This window comes from Zingiber officinale, chromosome 10B (assembly GCF_018446385.1).
Source record: "Zingiber officinale cultivar Zhangliang chromosome 10B, Zo_v1.1, whole genome shotgun sequence".
Taxonomy (NCBI): domain Eukaryota; kingdom Viridiplantae; phylum Streptophyta; class Magnoliopsida; order Zingiberales; family Zingiberaceae; genus Zingiber; species Zingiber officinale.
The window spans coordinates 96,671,830-96,679,218 of NC_056005.1; the positions used below are offsets into that span (position 1 = coordinate 96,671,830).

The following is a 7,389-nucleotide window of genomic DNA, read 5'->3' on the forward strand; positions in this document are numbered from 1 at the left end:
ACATAGTCCTCTTCTAAAAATCGGGCATTGGTGCCAACAATGACCTTCTGAATTTTTAGGACTATAAACTTCCTTTCGTTTCTCTAGGATAACCCATAAATAAGTGAACTCCTGTCCAACTTATCAGTGTCTCCCTTCAGCACATGTGCTGGACTACCCCAAATCCAAATATGCTTCAAACTAGACTTACACCCATTCCATAATTCTATGGGAGTAAAGGGTTCTGACTTTAGAAGGTACTAGGTTCATTGTCGTTTCCAGAGTATATCCCCAAAACGAATTTGGTAATTCTGAATAACTCATCATTGATCTAACTATTTCCATAAGAGTCATATGCCTTCAATCTGCCACACCATTCTGTTGGGGTGTACCAGGTGTAGTCGGTTGGGATTGAATCCCGACTTCTGATAAGTGGCTCCTAAACTCTCCTAAGAGGTATTTGCCACTACGATCTCACCGTAGTGTCTTGATACTTTTACCTTGACGTTTCTCCACATCAGCTTTGTATTCTTTGAACTTATCAAAGCACTCAGACTTGCGGTGCATCAAGTAAATATACCCATATTTTGAATAGTCATCTATAAAAGAGACGAAATATTCAAAACTACCTCTTACCTGGATAGTCATAAGTCCACACAAATCAGAATAATTTCAACACATCTTTGGCTTTATACCCCTTAGTCTTAAAAGGCTCTTGGTCATCTTTCCTTCCTAAGTAAGACTCGTAGGTTGAAAAATTTTCCACCACCAATGAACCCAAAAGTCTATCGGTTATTATCCTTTGAATCCTACTCAAGTTAATATGACCTAGCCTTAGATGTCAAAGATATGATTGGTTCATTTCTGAAGGTTGCTTTCTCTTATTAGAGTTAAAAGATGTGTTATTATTTTTCATTTGTTGCATCGTGGGAGTTTTTGGATATATAAATTGCCAACCAATGTACCAGAACAGATAACTTTTCTATTTTTCTTGATAACAACTCTGTTATCAAAAGAGACAGAATATCAAGTTCTTTGAATAGTTTAGAAACTGAAATCAAGTTCTTTCTAAACCTGGTACGTAAAGATAATTTCTCAAAATCCATGTTTTATCAAAGGATAAACTTCTCCCACTACAACAGCTGCTACTTTTGTAGCAGTGCCCATGTAGGCGGTGGTTTCCCCTTCATATAGTTGTCGGGTTTCCTGGAACCCCTGCAATGAATTGCAGACATGATCAGTGGCTCCTGTATCTACTCACCAGGTACCGGTAGATAACACCACTAAACATGTTTCAACAACTAATGAATAAAATACATCTTTATTGTTCTCAGTTCTGAGAGGACAATCCACCTTAGTGTCCAAGTAATGTTTCCAATTATTATAATTGGGACTACTAAGTCTATTCTATAGTATAACAGATAGGGGATTGAAAAATATTTGAAATCCTAAGAATCAAAAAAATATTTGGTCAAGACCAACACCTCAAAAATCCCCGTGAGTTTTGTATGCCACCTTAGTGTAGACGTATACAAATTCAAAAGGAGGAGATTTTATCCATTAATTTTATTACCTCGTCAACTTATCTTTATGACAAATAAAATTAATAGTTGATCTGTCTTCGATCAAATATTTGGTTAAAACTTTAAAATTTAAAATAATATTGATTCCTCAAAATAATATCATTTAAATTTACCAATACCTCAAACACCGTGAATTTTGTATGTCACGTTAGTGTGGACGTATACAAATTCAAACAATTGTAAGAGGAGGGTCTTACCCATTAATTATCTTGTCAACCTTAAATTACCTCAAACACCATGAATTTTGTATGCCAGGTTAGTGTGGATGTTTACAAATTTAATCATTTGAAAGAGGAGGTTTTACCCAGCTTTATGACAAATTAATAGTTGGTATTCCTTTGGTTACACAAATAATAACAGTGACTTCGTTGGGGAGGATACTATTAAATGCGCCTAAGTGTATACTATTACTTGATACTTAGTCCATTAAATAGGATTGTGCCCCTTCAGTTGGAAAAGATCACACACTCCTAAATAATTTCCTATAATCATCCATAAAGGAAGTTTGATCTAGTGATCCATAAACAAACTCATTCGTTGTGGAGGGAGACACTCAGAGCCAACACGCAAGTTTGTTGCATCACTTACAAACCAGTAATGGAGACCGTGGAATTTATTTACTAATCCCTCTCCCACTTAGTTATTTAAGGTGAGGAATTTTAGCCATGCAGGCACACATCACACATATCACATGCACACACACATCACAGTAAATAAAAGTAATAAATATGGAAATATAATTTTTCAACTATTATGGCCTCTTCCATCACTGTCCTCCGTATGCTACCAACCCTAGCTGCTGCCTTTTTTAGCCACCACCATTGGGTCAAATTGTCGCATTTATCTTGCTTCTTTTTTCGCTGCGCCTCTGGTCCTCAAATAGTCCCATGCCTCGCAAGGATACGATCCACGACAAAAACAGAATTTTACATTTAACGATCCTATATTCCACAAGGGAATGTACATGTAATCTAGATCAAAACAAAAATGTAAAATCCTAAAACTAATGCAGCTCCTTCTATATTTAATACATACAATCATGCACACACATAAAATGCCCTTGACATGTCCAAGGGTCCAATCACACACAATCACAATAAGCCATAATACTTGGAGCCTGCAGCCACAGAGTTAGCATATCCTACTATTATCATGCCTAAATTATGTATGACATGTGCATAATTAAACTGAAAACCAAACACACAAAGGTAAACCCTAGCTCTGATACCAATTGTTGGTTGCTACTTGGAATGTCGTACTGGTTCTGTTGAGACTTTCGAGCCACAAAAACCTCTTTTTGCGTTGCGGAAACCTCGAAGTCTTACCACGGATCCGTGCGAAGATATATAAAAATAAATCATGTACATGTTTCTAACCTAGATCTACCTTAGATCTACATGAATAAGAAACATTACCCTTATTGCGAAGCCCTTCACTTATCCCGCTCGTCCAAAAGGTTGCCGGATATCGAGAGTGTCAAGTGTACACTCCTCTATACGTATCCACACGGACAATAGGTGGAGAAGAACCACTTAGAGTGTGCTAGAACTCTTGGGTGGCTCGGCAATGGAGGAGAGGGAGAGAGAGCTAGAAGAGAGGAAGAATAATGATGATCTGTTCATTATGAAAAATAAGAGTAAAATGGCTTAAGTATTTTCATCTAATGAAAATACTTAATGCTCATTAACTCCATTAATGAGCCTCATTAATGAATCTTAATGAGTATTTAATGAATATTCATTCTTCATTAAATGACCATTTTGAAACTCCTCTTCTCTTCATAATTTGAATCGAAATTTGAATCTAATATTCAAATTGAATTCATAATTCAATGAATGTCACCATTTATCATTGAATTCAAAATTCAATGAATATCATCATTAAGTCTCACTTAAGTCTAACTCAAGTCTAGCCTCACTTGAGTCTAACTCAAGTCTAACTTAATCAAGTCTTACTCAATTAATCTAATTTGGATTACACTTAATCCAATTTGGTTCATCATATGAACCTAATCCTCTTGGTTCATCATATGAACCTAATCTCCATCTAATTGCCCTTTATGTGTGACCCTATAGGTTCTTGTAACGTTGGCAATACTCCTAAATCCATTTAGAAACATAAGTAATGAGTGGTATCTAGCAACACATCATTACTACCCAAGTTACAAGAATGTTGAGATCCAACATCATCATTGTGACTACTAATTGTGACTCTCACAATATGTGACAATGCCCTTCTATTCTTGACATCTAGATTGATCAATTGAGACATAGACCGTGTCATCCTCTAATCAATCTATGTCTTATCATCCTCTAATCAATCTATGTCTTGTCATCCTCTAATCAATCTATGTCTTGAACCCCAAGTAGACTCACTCTAATCAAATGAGCTCAATATCTCATATTGAATCATTTGGGCATGGCCATGCACTTAGTGGTCTCACTCTATCAAGAATCATGATGTCACTCCCGTCATATAGGAGGGATAGATCCCATCTACATCACTCACATCCCTCCGTATAATTTGTAACATACCCAGTAATCGCCTTTATAGTCCACCTAGTTACGGGTGATGTTTGATGAAGCCAAAGTATGCAACTCCTTATATAGGGAACCATGGTGACTTCAGGTCCAAGGACTAATAGTCATACTAATAGCCACATGAGAAAGTATATGACACTCATATAATGATCCATGATACTTTCTCATGGCGGGTCATTCAGTATACATTCTCCAATGCATACCCATGTGTCAACTTGATATCTCTATATCCATGACTTGTGAGATCAAGTCATCGAGTTGACCTACATGCTAGTCTCATCGCATTAACATTGCCCCTAAATGTTAATACTTGACTAGGAATGATTAAGAGTAGTATTCTCTATATCATCTCACTATCAATTCAACCAATTGATTGATATAGATAAGAACCTTCTACTCAAGGATGCTATTATACTTAGTTATTTGGCACCAATACAAGTAAGTATAATAACCATAAAGAAATGCCTTTATTAATATATAGGAATATGATACATCGAGTCCATATAACAATCATCATATGATTGGCCCTAGGGCTCTAACTAACAATCTCCCACTAGCACTAGTGCCAATCAGTGTAGGCTCTAAGGCCCAATGACCTAGTGTGACCATCATGCTTTCTCTGTGCCAAAGCCTTGGTCAAGGGATTAGCGACGTTAGCCTCTGTGGGTACTCTGCAAATCTTCACATCTCCTTCCTTTATCGATGATCTCTCGAATGAGATGGAAGCGCTGTAGTATGTGTTTGGTCCGCTGGTGTGAGCGAGGTTCCTTAGCCTGTGCAATTGCTCCATTGTTGTCACAATAGAGCACTATAGGATCGGCTATGCTAGGAACCACCCCCAAGCTCAGTAATGAACTCGTGGATCCAAACTGCCTCCTTTGCTGCTTCTGATGTAGCAATATACTCGGCCTCTGTTATAGAATCAGCAACTGTGTCCTGCTTCGAACTCTTCCAGCTCACAACACCACCATTCAAGAAAAACACAAACCTAGACTGCGATCTATAATCATCCTGGTCAGTTTGGAAGCTGACATCACTGTAACCCTTTATAGCTAGCTTGTCATCGCCTCCAAATATCAAGAAATATTCTTTAGTCCTTCTTAAGTACTTAAGAATATTCTTAACTGCTCTCCAGTGACGCTCACCTGGATCTGACTGGTATCTGCTCGTCATGCTCAAAGCATATGAAACATCAGGACGAGTATATAGCATGGCATACATGATAGATCCTATGGCTGAAGCATAAGGGATCTTATCCATGCGGTCTCTCTCCTCTCTAGAAGAGGGACTTTGAGTTTTCGAAAGTCTCACACCATGTGACATCGGCAGAAATCCTTTCTTGGAATTCTGTATGGTAAACCGTAGTAATACCGTGTCAATATATGTAGTTTGACTTAGGCCAAGCAATCTCTTAGATCTATCTCTATAGATCTTTATGCCTAGAATACAGGCTGCTTCACCTAAGTCCTTCATTGAGGAACAATTCCCTGCCAAGTCTTTATAGACTGCAGCAAAGGGATGTCATTCCCAATAGGTAGTATGTCATCCACATACAAGACAAGGAAGACAACTGTTTTCCCAACAAACATTCTTGTAGACACAAGATTCATCTTCATTCTTGATGAAACCAAACTATTTGATCGCATCATCGAATCGAAGATTCCAGCTCCGAGAAGCTTGCTTTAGTCTATAAATGGACTTATGCAGCTTGCATATTATAAAATATCGGGAAATAGACGAATATTAATAAGGGAATTTTCTGGAATTTTTGAAAATTTTTCGGGAATTTTTCGGAGCTCGTACGGACAAGTTAACGGGGATAAAAACGGGGCTCGAGGAAAAGCCTGTTTAGTCTACCCATTTAAGCGAGAAATTGTTTATTTTATAAATTTCTTTTTCCTTTTTCTTATTTCTTTTCCTTTACTTTCTTTTTCTATTTTCTTCCTCGCCGAGACCTCCCGCACGCGCCCAACGCCTTCACCCGCGCCTTCTCTTCTTCCTTGCCCTAATCGCCGGCGGTGGTTGCTCCTTTCCGAGTGTACAAAACGGAAGGCCGACTCTTCTCTTCTTCATTTCTTTCATCGCGCCGCCGCCACCTTACTCTCGATTCCGCGGGTTGTGCCCCAGCCAACGCCTTCTTCCCTTCATCGACGCGGATCCAACCGAGCCCTAGCGCCGGCTGCCACCACTGTGCCTTGCCAACGCCACCATCCTTGTGCTCTAACGCCGGCGACCCTTGGGCGAGAATCGGTCATCGCGACTCCTCCTCTTTGGGCTCGCGACACAGCCGATTCCTTGCTTCTGCCCTAGCCTCCAGCCGCGTGCCCTATTTGATCTTGGAGGTAAGTTTGGTCGGAATTAGGTTATTGTTTGACAGTAATCTCTACTCTTGATCTTGATCCTCTCCTTGCTGCTACTATAGGTCACGGATTGGTGAGGTTTTTGTGCTTTGTGGGGTGTTTCTGATTTCCGGCAGCAACCCCATCCTGTCGCATTTTGATTTCCAGCAGTGATCCCAACCGTGAGGTGAAGTTTTATGTTGTGGGTTAGCAGTCAAGGCTGTAATTGTGATCGTGAGGTGCATTAGAACTTTCTGTGGGGTTGTGCTGTGGTTGGACAACCACTCCATTCAGGGGCTATTGGTTCTTGTAACGACTGTAAGTTTGAGGTAAGGGTTAGGGTTTTGAATTCCATTGTAGGCGATTGCTACTTGTGTTAGGATTAAATGTTAACTCGGATTCATGTGTAGGTTTTAATTAAAATCGAATAGTGGAATGGTTAGGGTTAATGGAGCTAATCCTAATTGATTTTGAGTTCAATTTAATTAGGGTTATAGAAGGAAAATAGATTGGTTTAACTATTTGAGTTATAATTAAACTTAGCTAAATTGTACGATTTATTACAGGACATTGACGTGAGATGAGTATCTCGGAGTCAGATTTGGACCATTTTATCGGAGGCGGGTACTTTGACTTATGTCTTTTGATATGCATAATAATGTGTTTAACATATAGCATGATTGTGTTTTCCATTTGTTTCGGTTGGTCACTACATGATCTATTACATGTTTGCTTGTTTACTTATTATGCACTGCATGTTATTATTTACCTGATCATACGTGTTTTTAGGTAGTGACCCAACCATATGATACATTATGTTCAGGACCTAGGGTTTATTTGATACCCTATCTATTTGTGTTCCTTCCATCTGATACATTGACTTGTGGTACACCTTTTATTTATGTATGGATCTTGCTATGCTATTCATGATATTGTCATGTTTAGAGT

The 7,389-nt window shown here is 38.7% G+C and overlaps 1 long non-coding RNA gene across 1 annotated transcript; it reads left to right on the forward strand.

Annotated features, from left to right (window-relative positions):
- The first annotated feature begins 6,063 nt into the window (after positions 1–6,063).
- Positions 6,064–7,066, forward strand: LOC122028608. The gene is made up of 3 exons (XR_006124879.1): positions 6,064–6,444; positions 6,525–6,770; positions 7,008–7,066. It is a non-coding gene; the product is annotated as an uncharacterized LOC122028608 (long non-coding RNA).
- The last annotated feature ends 323 nt before the right edge of the window (positions 7,067–7,389 follow it).